The sequence below is a fragment of the Lissotriton vulgaris genome, chromosome 7 (genome assembly GCF_964263255.1).
Source record: "Lissotriton vulgaris chromosome 7, aLisVul1.2, whole genome shotgun sequence".
NCBI classification, from domain to species: Eukaryota; Metazoa; Chordata; class Amphibia; order Caudata; family Salamandridae; genus Lissotriton; species Lissotriton vulgaris.
The window spans coordinates 1407944868-1407960288 of record NC_141695.1 but is presented as its reverse complement, the minus strand read 5'-3'; the positions used below and the strand labels follow the sequence as shown (position 1 = coordinate 1407960288).

The 15421-nt window shown below is 46.9% G+C and overlaps 1 long non-coding RNA gene across 1 annotated transcript in view; it reads left to right on the top strand.

Moving 5' to 3' along the window:
• The window catches only part of LOC147705736 (uncharacterized), a 130720-nt gene extending 115505 nt beyond the window's left edge, over nucleotides 1-15215 (top strand). The window contains exons 2-3 of the long non-coding RNA XR_015297603.1: nucleotides 14037-14124; nucleotides 15111-15215. This is a non-coding gene — a long non-coding RNA (uncharacterized LOC147705736). The remainder of the gene's footprint in view (nucleotides 1-14036; nucleotides 14125-15110) is intronic.
• The last annotated feature ends 206 nt before the right edge of the window (nucleotides 15216-15421 follow it).

The following is a 15421-nucleotide window of genomic DNA, read 5'->3' as shown; positions in this document are numbered from 1 at the left end:
GGTACAAAAGGGGGTGGTGATGGACGGAGCATCTGAATCAATCAAACACTCACACCCAGTCAAAAGATCTGGGTTTAATCCATCACCGTTCTTTAGCCCACTCTGCCACCCCAGTTCAGACATGGCTATATGCAAATCAGTCTGACCCTGTGCCTCATGGGAACAGTCCAGCCCGAACTGCCAAGCCATGTCTTCCCTGGACCGGAAACAAGCTTCCGAGGACCAGTTTCTGGCATTTTTAGCCGTCTTCAAGCCCCAGTTCCCCATGTACACAAAAAGCTGGGGTGGACTGGGGGACTTGGACCAGCTTGCGCAGGAAATTATTCTCCATTACCTGGTGCTAATCCACCTTAGTGTATCCCCAAACCTCATTCCCATATCGCAGCTGTGCAATACACTTAGATTGATACATTTTTAAAAGGTCCCTAGGTGCCCTGGAGCCAAACCTCTAACTGAAAACAGCCCCCATGGTTTTAACAGACTCTGATCTTTTAGCCTCCACCAGGGGTTTCCAGCAATTTTTGGCATCAAACAGAACTCCCAGATAAGGGAAAGCATTGACTTTGGGAAGGGTAAAGTTAGATGCCTTAAAGGTCTTACTGCTAGTTATTTCAGGGCCCACTACCATTACATGAGACTTAAAAAAATTGACCAAGAGGTCCAGGAGTCTCATGAAAGAGACATATTTGGCTAGTAGTAAATCCAACCCCTGTGCGGTCTGAACCATTAGGAACGCATAGTCTGCATATAACAAAACAGGGAGAATTGTGTTCTTAATCTTGGAACAGTGGGTCGATACTGATAGGAGCGCGAACTCCAACCCATTCACACACAAAGTAAACAAAAAGGGTGCGAGTATGCACCCTTGGCGAACCCCACCGCTTGTTGAAAATTATCGGATGCAAGCTGCTCTTTGAGAAAAATGAACTGAGGCTGAGGTCGTTGAGTGCAGATCAGATAATTGTGCCACAATACTGGAATGGACCCCCAGCTCACTAAGCAGTGCCCACAGTTTGACTCGAATCACCAAGTCCATAAACGCAAGATGTAGGAATTCAGACCGAGTCACCATGTATTTATTGATAACTAGATTGAAGTTGAAGCATTGGTCGGCTGTCAACCTCCCTTCCCTAAATCCATACTGGACGTCATTCATATGTTATTATCTTCTGTCCAGTCAGACAGCCTATTTAAAACTGCCCTCCCTAGAACCGTGACCGTGACATCCAATAATGAGACTTGTCCCCCTTCTTGAATATGGGGACAATCACAGCAGTAGACCAGGAGGGCTGCAACCCCTCCTGTGCAGCCTCTTTAAAACCTGCGTTAATAGTGGGGCCCAAACCTCAATAGTAGCTTTAAACAAATCTGGGGGTATACTATCAGGGCCGGGGTCTTGCTTCTGATCAAGGCAAGGATTCACTGCTGAATTTCATCTAAGGTGAAAACCACTCAGTTGCCGATTTTTGCCAGTTGTCCCAGGGGTTTTGCCGCCCAGCCCCTCCTTATGGTTATAGTAACCTTCAAAATGAACCATCCACTGTTGCTCCGGGATGTGATGATATAAAAGCAGGCCAGAATCCTCAGAGAAATAAAGCCTGTTTACAACACTCCAAAAAAGGCGACCATCCCCATGTCACAGACTCGCCAAAGCTCTTCCCAGGTGGTCTCCTGTAACTGTCGTGCTCTACAGGATGCGCTGCCTGTGGCAGCACTTCCTCTCATGCTTGAACACGTGGGCATGAGCCCCGCCTGCTGTTTTCTGTCAGCGAGCGAGTGCGACGCCTGTGGAGTACTTAACCCCTTCCATGCTCGTGAAGGAACCACTCCGTCACTAGCCACGAATGCGCTGTGCTGGTGACGGAGTGGTTCCGTCACGGCGAGGCCGTCCCGCCCACGCTGCAGCGATTCTGCGCCTGCGCTGCGGTTTAATTGAGCGGGCGGGGCCGTGACGGAACCACTCCGTCACAAGCATAGCGTGCCTGTGGCTCGTGATGGAGTGGTTCCGTCACGAGGATGGCGGCGCCGCACGCCCCCCCTCCCCCCCAGCGCCGCAGCGGAATTACCACCGCGGCCAAGGGATTAAGGGAGGGATCCGCATTGGTAACGCGCTTCATGTTCCAGCACGGATCCCGCCTGGCCTCCTCTGCTTAATGCTGCTGCTCTTACCTGATCTTTGAGCGCAGTTGGCTGTTTGGCATCGCTTCACTCTCGGTTGCAGGGCCTCTCCTCTAACCTTCTTCTTCTTGGGTGCTCTGGTGCTCTTCCAGAGCATTTTGTTTCGTAGCCTCTTTCCAGCATGCATGACTGTTTCTTGAAAGTCTCTTAACCCTTGGCTTCTTGGCAGCTTGTTGCTGTAATACAAAGAATAGCAAGGGTTGAAAAGAATCTCAGTTTCTTCGTTTCTAGTGTTATTTTGCTTATTTGATATAGATGGAAAGTCAATCTCATCTGATGGTCCTGTGATTAGAGGTGTGATTCTAATGGTCTTCTTAGTTTCTGTTAAATCTCTTCTTGCTGCAAAGGGAAAAGAGAGTTTATATTAATAGTATTGGATATCCAACTTTTGTTTTGTTTAAAGTGACCCAGCACTTTTTGCCCTATTTTTCCTGTGCTCTCTCCTGTCCAGGGAAATGGGTTTTTGGGTTTTTCCCTAATTCAGGAGTAACAGATATTTATTTTAAAGGGTTCTATTTACTCCTGTGCTTCTTCCAACATAGGTTTGTTTGTATATTATGGTTAATCTCTTGTTTAATGTCAAACTTCTGCAGTCCTTCCACATACTGAACATTGTCCTTCCATTTAGACACTGGGAGTATTCTACAGCCCATGGGAGTTGTTCCCCCCTCAAGTACTTGGCATATATTCATTTACAGGTATCTCATTAGAAATAGGGGGTTAACATACAGCCAGTTACTTGTATTCTTGAATAGTACGTACCTTGTGTTTTCTCCTCCAGGAGTCCTGGAGATCACCCCACAGAAGATCCAGTGGATGTCTACCCCTTCTTCCTTCCCTTGTTTGTTTTCCCTCCTTCCAAATATTCCCTCTTTTGCTTTTACCTAGTTGGGCGAAAGAGGTAGGTGAGGGAGGTTGAGACGTAGCATGGCTTCCATTAATTTCGTCCCTGTAGTAAATCCAGGTGAGCCTCACAGTAACTTGTACCCAGTGGTGGCTGGTGACATTTGAAAGTGGTGAGGCGTAAGCTTTGTCGGAGTGCGTCGGAGTGCACTGGGGTGCATTTTCAAGCAAATTTGAGAAACAAAAAGGTTAATAAAGTAATTGTGAAAGTGCACTTATACATTAATAAAGGGATGTCATACAACATGTAATAGAAACATTTCTGATGCTAGACCCTGCCAGTACCACGCACCTCTGAGCAATATACACTCTGTGTGCCAGCAGGGCCTAGCATCAGAAACATTTCTATTGTTACGTTTTTGAAGCTAGGCCCAGTTCTGGCACTCAGTTGTGTTTGATTCCCAGACAAAATTAAGTACCACAAATTCCCAATAAAAAGTGACTCGTAAAAACTTGTTGCCGCGTACATTAACAAAGCGCTATCGATTTTTTAAAATCTTTACACCTTTGAAGCTGTGGGCCCAGAAATAGGTTATTAAGCTTCCAGCGTTAAATTAGTGTTACCAAAGTGTTACAGCAAGAAAAGCTGCTTACGAAACAAATAAGAAATATAGCTGACCGTTTTTTTTACCCTCCAGCTTATCAAAAATAGATTGTGAGGGAAATGGTGACACGTAGAACGCTACAAAGCACTTAAATAGGCAAAAGGTGTCCCTGTGTCAACATGCAAGTATTGAGCAAGGCACACAGCAGTGAACATGCTGTCCTTGGTGATTGCGTCTATGAATGTGCTGGGTGATTTGTTCCTTGTTTACGTCCCAGCGGCAGGGCCATCCCGCAAGTCAAGTGTCCGCATCCAGAAACATTTCTACCAGCAGCAGAGGGACAAAAAACCTTTCAAACACTCATTTACCTTGCTAAGGTGAGGGAGGGAACACGGAAACAGACTCTGAGAAGACACTCTAAGGCTTAGAGTCTAAGCGGTGCAGGGTGCTTTTTTACTTAATATACATTATATAGTAATGAAAATGTGCTAACAAAGTAATCCGTGTCTGTTGTTCCGCTGTGTGGCACACATCCACCTCATAGCCTGAATGTAAAGAAAGAAGCGGGTGGAAGGTACGCTGGGTAGCCCTTGTCATCCGAAAGTTTTATATTTAAGCCACTACCTATCAGAAAGCCATACTCTGCTTCAGACCATCGGACTCACGGGGCACCCACCGTGGCCCATGTGCTTATGCAGCAGAGTCGTGTTCATTATGCATCAGCGCTTCCGCTCACCTTGCAGAGAAAAATGCTTTTTTCGAGATTTAAACCCGATCTGGAGGTGAGTAGAGAGGGGTCGAATCCATTGAGCTGTTCAAGCAGCGCTCACTCACACAAACCTTCTCCTGTGTGTTATTCGGTAGTTTTTCAATTGTGTCTTTGAAATAAGCTAGGTAATATTGACGAGTTATTTTCTTGTGTCAAAAGCATATCAAATATTCAGACATTGTTGTACACGAGGAGCTAACACAATTTTTGTACTGTAAACAGTTTATTGCAAAATACATCTCCTCGCTACCGAAATGAAAAGTGTCTACAATTAAACTTAGGGGAAGATTTGCTTTAATGAAACACATAAAAGAAATATTTCGAAAAACAAACCATGGCTCAAGTCTATACTCCGCACTTATTCATGATACACACTGGGAGGTATAACCACAGTACCACGACCAGAGCCCTACCTGACAGCGCCTCAACGAGGGAGCGCTCGGAGAGCAATACTTTGCGGACCAGCCAACAACACCGGATTCCCGCCACCAGTCGCGCCGCCGCCTCGGGACTGCGTTTCCCATCAGGCTCAGCGGCGGCGCGTTCCCCGACGCGGCAAAAGCGCCGGGAGGGGCACTACTAATCTGTAAGCCCTCGGTGGAGCGGGGGGAGGTATAACCACAGTACCACGACCAGAGCCCTACCTGACAGCGCCTCAACGAGGGAGCGCTCGGAGAGCAATACTTTGCGGACCAGCCAACAACACCGGATTCCCGCCACCAGTCGCGCCGCCGCCTCGGGACTACGTTTCCCATCAGGCTCAGCGGCGGCGCGTTCCCCGACGCGGCAAAAGCGCCGGGAGGGGCACTACTAATCTGTAAGCCCTCGGTGGAGCGGGGGGGAGGTATAACCACAGTACCACGACCAGAGCCCTACCTGACAGCGCCTCAACGAGGGAGCGCTCGGAGAGCAATACTTTGCGGACCAGCCAACAACACCGGATTCCCGCCACCAGTCGCGCCGCCGCCTCGGGACTACGTTTCCCATCAGGCTCAGCGGCGGCGCGTTCCCAGACGCGGCAAAAGCGCCGGGAGGGGCACTACTAATCTGTAAGCCCTCAGTGGAGCGGGGGGGGAGGTATAACCACAGTACCACGACCAGAGCCCTACCTGACAGCGCCTCAACGAGGGAGCGCTCGGAGAGCAATACTTTGCGGACCAGCCAACAACACCGGATTCCCGCCACCAGTCGCGCCGCCGCCTCGGGACTACGTTTCCCATCAGGCTCAGCGGCGGCGCGTTCCCCGACGCGGCAAAAGCGCCGGGAGGGGCACTACTAATCTGTAAGCCCTCGGTGGAGCGGGGGGGAGGTATAACCACAGTACCACGACCAGAGCCCTACCTGACAGCGCCTCAACGAGGGAGCGCTCGGAGAGCAATACTTTGCGGACCAGCCAACAACACCGGATTCCCGCCACCAGTCGCGCCGCCGCCTTGGGACTACGTTTCCCATCAGGCTCAGCGGCGGCGCGTTCCCCGACGCGGCAAAAGCGCCGGGAGGGGCACTACTAATCTGTAAGCCCTCGGTGGAGCGGGGGGGAGGTATAACCACAGTACCACGACCAGAGCCCTACCTGACAGCGCCTCAACGAGGGAGCGCTCGGAGAGCAATACTTTGCGGACCAGCCAACAACACCGGATTCCCGCCACCAGTCGCGCCGCCGCCTCGGGACTACGTTTCCCATCAGGCTCAGCGGCGGCGCGTTCCCCGACGCGGCAAAAGCGCCGGGAGGGGCACTACTAATCTGTAAGCCCTCGGTGGAGCGGGGGGGAGGTATAACCACAGTACCACGACCAGAGCCCTACCTGACAGCGCCTCAACGAGGGAGCGCTCGGAGAGCAATACTTTGCGGACCAGCCAACAACACCGGATTCCCGCCACCAGTCGCGCCGCCGCCTCGGGACTACGTTTCCCATCAGGCTCAGCGGCGGCGCGTTCCCCGACGCGGCAAAAGCGCCGGGAGGGGCACTACTAATCTGTAAGCCCTCGGTGGAGCGGGGGGGAGGTATAACCACAGTACCACGACCAGAGCCCTACCTGACAGCGCCTCAACGAGGGAGCGCTCGGAGAGCAATACTTTGCGGACCAGCCAACAACACCGGATTCCCGCCACCAGTCGCGCCGCCGCCTCGGGACTACGTTTCCCATCAGGCTCAGCGGCGGCGCGTTCCCCGACGCGGCAAAAGCGCCGGGAGGGGCACTACTAATCTGTAAGCCCTCAGCGTCGCGGGACGCGAGCGGGACGCCCGGGGCGAAGCCCGGGCAAAGGGCGGGCCCTCTACGGCCCTCAAAGGCCAGATAAGGCCGGGCTGGGCCATATTCCTTTGCAGCTAGGATCATGCCTACATCAGGCTCTGACGTTCTAATACCTGCAGCAGAGATCCCTATCCTCGGACCCCTTGATAAATTCTTCTTCAAGGCAACAGGTGAAATTGACAGAGACCTGGCCCTGGCAGAGCGCCGTATTGCACGGCGTCAATCCATAGAGTTATTAAAAAACATCACTCTACTACCAGATCCGACTCTTACTCCTGAGCCCCTTCCTCTTAACTCGACCCTAAAAAACATAGATGAAGATCTAATGAACACGGACAATGTTCCCTCAGTGTTCCGATCCTACTTTCCACCAAAAAATGGATCTTCTCTCCCATCCCCATTAAAATCCGCTCACAATACTACCTCTGCACCCCCTGATCTTATTGATTTGGTTACTCCAAATTTGCCAAAGATTGCAGAGTTCGTCCCTTCCGAAATAATTGAAATCCCTTCTTCTTTGGCCACCCAAAAAGTAACCACATTTCAACCTTTGCCACTTGTTTTAAAGTTAGACAAACCCCCACTTTCAAAAAATCAACCCAATAAGAAACAGGTTACTATTAGATCTCCACCTAAAAAACGACGCAAAAAAGCTGCTATGAAAAGTATTCCTAAAATCCAAACATCGGCTAAAGATCTACTGACCAAAGAACTACTACAAATTGCGGAAGGAACATCCAGACCATCTAGGGAAAGCTTTACTTCCTGCGTGCCCCCTACGATTAAAGATTTTGTAGACGCCATGGAACACCTTGTTAAGGCATTGTTAATACCCATACACGAGAGAGTCAAAAGAATAGCTACCCAACTTGACACTCTCTCAGAATCACTGACCCAAAAACAACCAACTAAGGGGGCCGCAAATGCAGTCTCAAATTTAACAGTTGGTAACAAACCTAGTTATGATCTAGAACTTAAAACTCCAAATACAAAACTCACTACTTCGGCTGATGGGGGAACAAATTCAAAAATAGAAAAAATGTCCAAAGCACAGAAATCTAACAAGCAATCTATGGCTTCAAATCAGCAAAAAACCCACCCCCCAGCCCCAACAAAAAAGACAGTAACCACTCATAATCCTGTTCCCCCTCCAAAAGTGTCTTCTGATACTCACCCAACACAAATTAATTCCCTCATAGCCTCAGCAAAAATGGGCAAGGCACAAACCACTTCTGAAAAAACGCAGTCCGCAGCCCCACAGGAAAAACGTCCACCCAAAAGATATGTTGACTTACCCCCTGCCGCAGCACAGAACGTTATCGTTCTGACGGGAGTGTTACCATTACCTCCTACAGGAGGCTATGAAAACCATCACAGCCTAAAAAATAAGGTGATTTTTTGGCTTAGAGAAAATAGGCCCCTACCCCCTCACATAAATGGTGACATAATAATGGTCAAAAGAACCCATTGGATTGGGATCCGCCCCAAAGATATTGAAGGGGACGTAGTAATTGTTACTTTCAAAGACCCGAGGGTCATCACGCACATTATAGACTGGTTTTCGGGTTTTAACAGGGGTCCAATTTCACCAAAACCCCTAGCCTATTTTTATCCTGAGGCATTAATGCACCCTAAATTACACCAATCAAAACCTTACTACGATAATCCCACGTCTGTGCATTACAGGAATTACAACCGAAGGAATGGAATAAGAGAACAGCCATTTTTTCCTCTGATTGACTACACTCATCTGCCGACTCCACGGCATTTCCCAGAGGGGTTCCTTCAACCCCCCCCGTTCGTTAATCCAACATGGAACTTACCTTGCCATAACCACTATGAGACACTCTACGGGATGGACGACGTAGAATGACTCAATCAACACAAGGAACTAAATCATGATAGGGGGAGTCGGGATCATATAATTACTTATACTGATGCCATACAGGACGATCCAGTAGATGGGTCCATTAAAAACCTTACAGAAAACAAGTCTAGAAACAGAGTAACAATTCTAGAAAGGGGCAATCCCACAAGTCTATCCTGTCTTTCCTTAAATACATCTGACAACCTAATCTCCATCCACAAGGCAGACCGAGACAATACGCTCATCCTCCAATTCCTTTCATGGAATTTGGCAGGACTTTCTTCAAAAACTACAATACCGGACTGGCTACAGGTTGTTAACCAGTATTCCATCTTGTGTTTTCAGGAAACCTGGGCGATTTCTCCCATCCATCTCCAAGGTTTTCAGACATTTGACTCCCCGGCTGCCATGAGTAAACAGGGCAGACATAAAGGGGGGCTATGCTCTTATATTAGCGTAGAAGTCGGTCATAGGATCAGGAAAACAATACTGAGAGACTCTTTTCAGGTAATTGTAATGGACATTGCCCCGTCACTGTCATTGTTAATTGTCAACTTCTACAACAATCTCCCGGTAGAAAAATTGGGGGCTGACTTGGAAAATCTTCATCAAGCGTTGCAAAATATTAAAGAATCATCTGGCGGAGAGTGTGCAATAGCCTTCTTGGGCGATCTAAATTGCCATATTTGCCCACACATTGTTAGAGACGATTGTGACATCTTCGTGACATATGATTCAGACTCTGGCAACGCTACTTTTAACCATTTTTTGCACACAATACCTGGGGATCTTTTCAATAATTTTGTGACCTCATTTAATCTACGTTTTGTAAATGAGCTTCTTCACACTCCGCGACCTCACAAATCAACCTTTCATGGCAGAGGTTTAAATACCACCATAGATTTTATTCTATTCTCAAAAACACACGCAACGTTAATACAAAACTGGAACACCCTCGACCACCTATACAGTGACCACTATCCTTTGTCCATGTCCATCGAGCTACCGGGTTCTATGAAAAATCAAAGACCACACAAGGTTAATTATCAACAACCTATTAAAATGGGAGCTACAAATGGATATTGTGTTAAATGGTCCAAAATCAATCCAAATAACCTTCTTAAAAACTTAGTCGACAAGAGGAAGGGGGACATCTATACCTGTCTTACTATTAATAACAACCCCGATGACATCTGTAAAGCCTTCATTAAAATTCAGGATACCCTGAAAGAACTTCTAACAAGACAGTTTAAACCAGGTCCCATTGAACATAAAGGATGGTTTGATGCAAATTGTTCAAAGGCTTTGAAATATCTAAAAAACTTACTGCATGTCATACCCAAACCCCAAACAGAAATACGTTTGGCAAGGATTCAATACCGTTTAGCCATAAAAAATAGAAAAAGGACACTAAAACAGGAAGCATGGCAGAACTTGGTCATAACATCAGAAATGGGTGATATGTCAGCCTTCTGGAGACTTATTAATTCCCCCTTACCATGGGTGAAAATACCTGAAAGGAACCTGGATATGGCAATAAGTGGAGAGACGTGGGTGGAACACTTCCAGAAGTTATATTCAAATCCCACATGCTCGAATACTCTGGAATTAGAATGCCTCTCTTTATTAAAGTCAAACCCACAGCAAGAAAGTCCTCGGATAACCCCTTTTTCACTTGAGGAGGTGGAACTGGCGATCGCAGAAAGTTCTGCAGGGAAGGCACCTGGACCGGATGCAATTCCTGCAGACGTATACAAGGCGGAAATGGAATTTTGGGTACCTCTTCTGACCTCTGTCCTAAACTCGATAAATATGGTCGATCTCCTTCCAACATGGGGAGAGGCAATTGTAATTCCAATTTTTAAAAAAGGAGACAGACATTCGCCATCATGTTATCGGCCTATATCCCTCCTCGATACCCTGATGAAAATCGTCGGACGAATAATTCTGAAAAGACTCACCATCTGGCTGGAGGAAAAAAACGTATTGTCGCAGTTACAATATGGCTTTCGGACAGGCCGAGGGACGATTGAACAGGTCCTCAATCTGCATCTAATTAAATCCAAATACATCGATATTAAAAAACGCAGCCTGTACATAACGTACATAGACCTCACGTCAGCATATGACTGCGTCCAGCATGACCTACTATGGGACACATTACAACAATTTGGGATAGATCCATCAATCCTACTATTCATTAAGGCGCTGTACAGAGAAGCCGGAGCCAGAGTTAGATTTGGTCTGAGGGGAGAGTGCTCGCCACGTTTTAATATCAATAGAGGGGTCAGACAGGGGTGCATTTTGGCACCTCTGCTCTTCTCCCTCTATATAAATGCGATTGGCGAGCATCTCAAAAACATCGAGTGTGATTTCCCAAAAATAGGAGGACAACCGATTCCAATCCTGCTATATGCAGACGATGCCGCAATCCTCTCCCAGACTAGAATGGGCCTACAAAAGGCAGTCTCAGAGTTTACGGTTTTCATGAAGATCAAGGGTCTCAAGGTGAATATAGGAAAATCTTACTCCATGCTAAGCAATAAAGGACATAAAAAAATCCCCTGCCCTATCTACATCGAGGGCCAAAAATTGGAAACAGTGGAGGTATTCACCTACTTGGGTATCTGCCTTCATAGAAAGTTATCCTGGAAGGCGGCAATAGACAAGAGGAAACTTGCTTTTGTGAGTGCAATTGGCGGGCTCCGTGATTTCGCAAGTAAAATAGGGGGAAGACCGGTGAAACAATTATTAACAGTATATAAAGCAAAATGTGTTAGCACTGCTACATATGGGGCAGGCCTTTGGGGAATTGAAAAAAACCTCTCGCCAATACAAATTGTGGAAAATAATTTTGTTAGGTATCTCCTGGCCTCCTCAAAGGCAACTTCGGTGTATCAGATGCACATCGAATTGGATCTACCGTATATATCAAATGTCATAAAATCTGAACCTCCCCTTCTTTGGCACAAAATTTGGACCACGCCTGAGACTGATTTTAATAGAGAGGTGATACAAGACATTTTGAAATTGGAAGGGGCTAAACATTCTCTACCAAAATGGTTGGCCTACGTGAAAAAGTTCTTTCTGGAAATTGGGCGCCAAGAATGGTTTACAGATCCTTCTTCATTAGAAAATATCTCACGGAAAGGCCTAAGAAAGACGCTAATGGCCCACCTGGAAACAGCCAGATGGAACAAACAGAAGCACTGTGATACTATTCTGGCATATCAAAGGGTGACACCACACAAGGGCCTTCAGCTTTACCTTTCAACAGACTTCTCGTGTTACTCAAGGATGCTGCTTACCAGATTCAGACTGGGTTCTTTTTTTCGTTATGTAACATTTCCATTATGTAATGATTGGTCTCGGACTCTTTGCTCCTGCCCCTGTGATAACATATCTCAACAAACTAATATCCATACCATTCTTTTCTGTAAATACTATGGGTTATTGAGAAAAGCTTTATTATTACCCCTGCTCAAAAGATGGAATCTCAGGTCGTGTAAACTTGCCTTTGAGCGTTTACAGGAACTCGAAGACAGGGAGGTGATAACAAAAATGGAGCAGTTTCTAAAATTATTGATAAAATTTAGGAATACTTTAGACTAATATCGGAGAAAACAATCAGTCTTGTTTTTAACTGTTGTTTTTTATTAATTTTTAATAGTCTTTGTACTAATGCTTTTTAATTTGTTTTCGACCATTGGATGATTTTTTATCTCTTCTATTTTTAATGCTTTACAAATTTGTATAACAATGTATGCTTATATGATATTTGTTTGAATATCGAATAAAGCTTATTTTGAACCTTTGAACCTTTGATACACACTGCTCAATGCTTACAGGCACGAAAGTGGTGAGAACCTACTGTTCATTAAGCACATACATTTGTAAACGTGTGCGACTGTACAACGCCTACAGTAGCGACAATAACAGCAAAGGTGCCTGTTCCCTTCACATGCAAACCTAAAACTCTAGGAGCGCAGGTGTACCACCGAAATCCACCCCTGTCCTATTTGCGCCGAATGAACCACACACAGAGAGTGAAACCGCCGTCACTCACAGGGGACACTGATAATAAACACCTCTCATCTGCGTGAGTACTCCTTCCTGCACAGAGGCAGTCAGGGGTCACGGAAGGGGTTAGTTTAAAATTAAAAGAAAACTTACCTGTTCATGCCGCCTCTGCGCCGGTGTCCCGCGTTCTGAACAGGAAGTTCAGGAACGTGCAAGGTGCAGCGCCCTCCCCTACCGGAAGCCAATCACAATGCTGTGATTGGTAAGAAGTCCCGGACGGCACCCAGCTGGGCTGCATGCAGCTCCAGGATTGGTTAGGGGGGCACATATACCATTTGCCCTTTTGACCACGGGGCTGCGGCCCTGGCTGCTGGAAACAGCACCCTTGGGTCGTGGTGGGTCTCACTCTTATTGAGGAAGGTATAGTATGCTCATGCTTGGGCTTGTGAGAGCCCAAAAATGCACATGCGCACTACTGCTGCAGCTGAGTGTGGACTGTCACTCAAGCTGCAGCAGCCCAGCCCAGCCCAGCCCCACCCCTAGCGCACTCCAATTGTGTCGGACGTATCCCGGGGGCCGAAGCGCAGTGCGTCCACGGGTGGGGCTATGCCCCTACGCCCCAATGGACGCACCGCGCCTGCCTGTACCTGCACTCCTTTTGGCTCGCCTTATAGGCTTGCCTACAATACCTAATCAGTTGCCCGCCCCGCATGGACTGCTTCAAGGCTACCTTCAAATGGCGCAGGGTTTGTGAACATTCCCTGTCGAACCATTTTGGGGATTGTGACTTGTGTGCTATTTGTTGCAACTTGTCAAGAGTTTACTGACCCCTGGACTATGCCTTCATATGCTTCTAGTACCTCCCCTCATGTCGATATTCAAGCAAGTGTTAAAATCCTGCAAACAGGAAGAGAAAAGAGACCTTTGTAGGCGCTGAGGGTCCACCTGAGCCCAGTTAAGCCTTCTCCCGTTATCCATAATGGACAAGCTCGTGAGGGTCGCCCTTGCATTGGCTGTAATTTTGGGCCCACAGCAATGTCCAAGGTTAGGGATAATGGATTGTGATCACTGAAAGGACTAAATAAAATACAGCAATTTAAGATCAGGAGGTGTAATGATGCAGAGAGAATGATACAATCAATAAGGGAACCTCTACCCCCCCTTTTTTAAGATGGACAAATAACAGCGTTCACGGAATTCAACAATTTCCCCATGGAGAAGGTCAGGTTGTAAACATCTAGGAGCTCTATTTTCTTCAAAAGATGCACATGGGTGGTGTATGAGTAGACATCAACCCCTGCCCAATGAAAAAGACGAAACTGTGGGGCACCCCTTAGAATCCTGATGTTCATGTGTAGTGTGTGACTAGGGCTCTGTGTTTTTTGTTGATATTGAGTGGAGGGAGCCCTTTGTTTATTTTCCCCTTAAATCTCCTCTTTTGTATTATGTTTTTAATCACAAACCAAGTGTGGCCTGAGCTCCTCCCTCTCTTCTTCAGGTCAGTTCTACGAGCTTGTGCAGGATCTGCTGGTGTTAGGTGTCGGTCTGCTGCTGCTGTTTTTCTTTTGGAAAATCTTCCAATCAGCGTGAGTATCAAAACAGCACTACTGCAGAACAGCCTCCTACACTTCAACACTATGAAAGCACTGTTTGCAACGACAGCATTACCAATCGGTGAATCCTGCAGCATGGAGAGTAGTTAGTACAGCTCTGTACCCGGCACAACTACAGCTTGACTAGCATGCCAGGCACTACTCCAACCCACACCATGCAACTGCTGAACTGCAGCAACATCTTGTTATTATCTGCACTACCAAAGCTGGACCCCTACTTGTACAGCGCAACCGGGCATCCTGCAGCATGGCTAGTACTTAGTACATCCTCAACAGCAGTACCACAGCACAAACAGCACTACTCTAACATGACCAGCACTCATGTATGACATTCAGTGTGACAATTACTACTACGGCCCAACCATGTTAATACAGCCCGCCAAATCTATTACAGCAGCTGTACTGTACTACCTGCACTGCTACTGGATGGTGAGCACTACTACAGCCTGACCAGCCCAGGGCTACTACGACAGCATGATGAACAGCAAAACAACAAGACCAGCACGACTGCAGCACGGCCAACACTATTACAGCAACACTGGTGTTATTAAAACACCATCGACACTACTACACAACAGTTTGCACTACTACAGCATGAACAGCACTTGCACAGCACATCACAGCCTGAGAGGCACTACCACATTCCAGCGCATGCGCCTACAACTAAGACTTAGCTCTTACAGCCTCTATGCACTATCACATGCATGTCCAGTGGCACTACAACAACATGATCAGCACAATAATGACTACTTCATCACAATCAATAATACTACAAGGTTGGCAACATTAGTGTTGCACACCCACCACAAATGCAGTATATGACTGCACAACCAACACTATCTCAGCAGAAGTGATACTACTTCAGTATATCAAGAGCACCACTACTCCACAACATGCATTACTGCATTTCCACGAGCAGAAGCAATGTTTTTGTGACCTTCGGTTTGTCTTTTTTGCAGATTGGTTGCTTATCGGAAATGATGCTCCTGGATCCACGGAGAACAAGTGATACTTTCAGCGCTTTTGTCTTTAACGTGTTTAATTTTCACAAATTTCCTTCTGAGTTGAGTTTTTAACAATAAAGAGGCAGATGTTATTTACCTGTATTGTTTTCCAGTCAGCAAGTGGGTCGGAGATAAAGGCGTTCTCACACTTCAGCGTACTTGGGGAAAAAAACCTTAACAAAACTAAGAAATGTCCCCTTTTCACTTTGTTAAGGTTGAACAACAATGGCCAAAAAAGCACTATTATATATATTGTTGGACCTGGA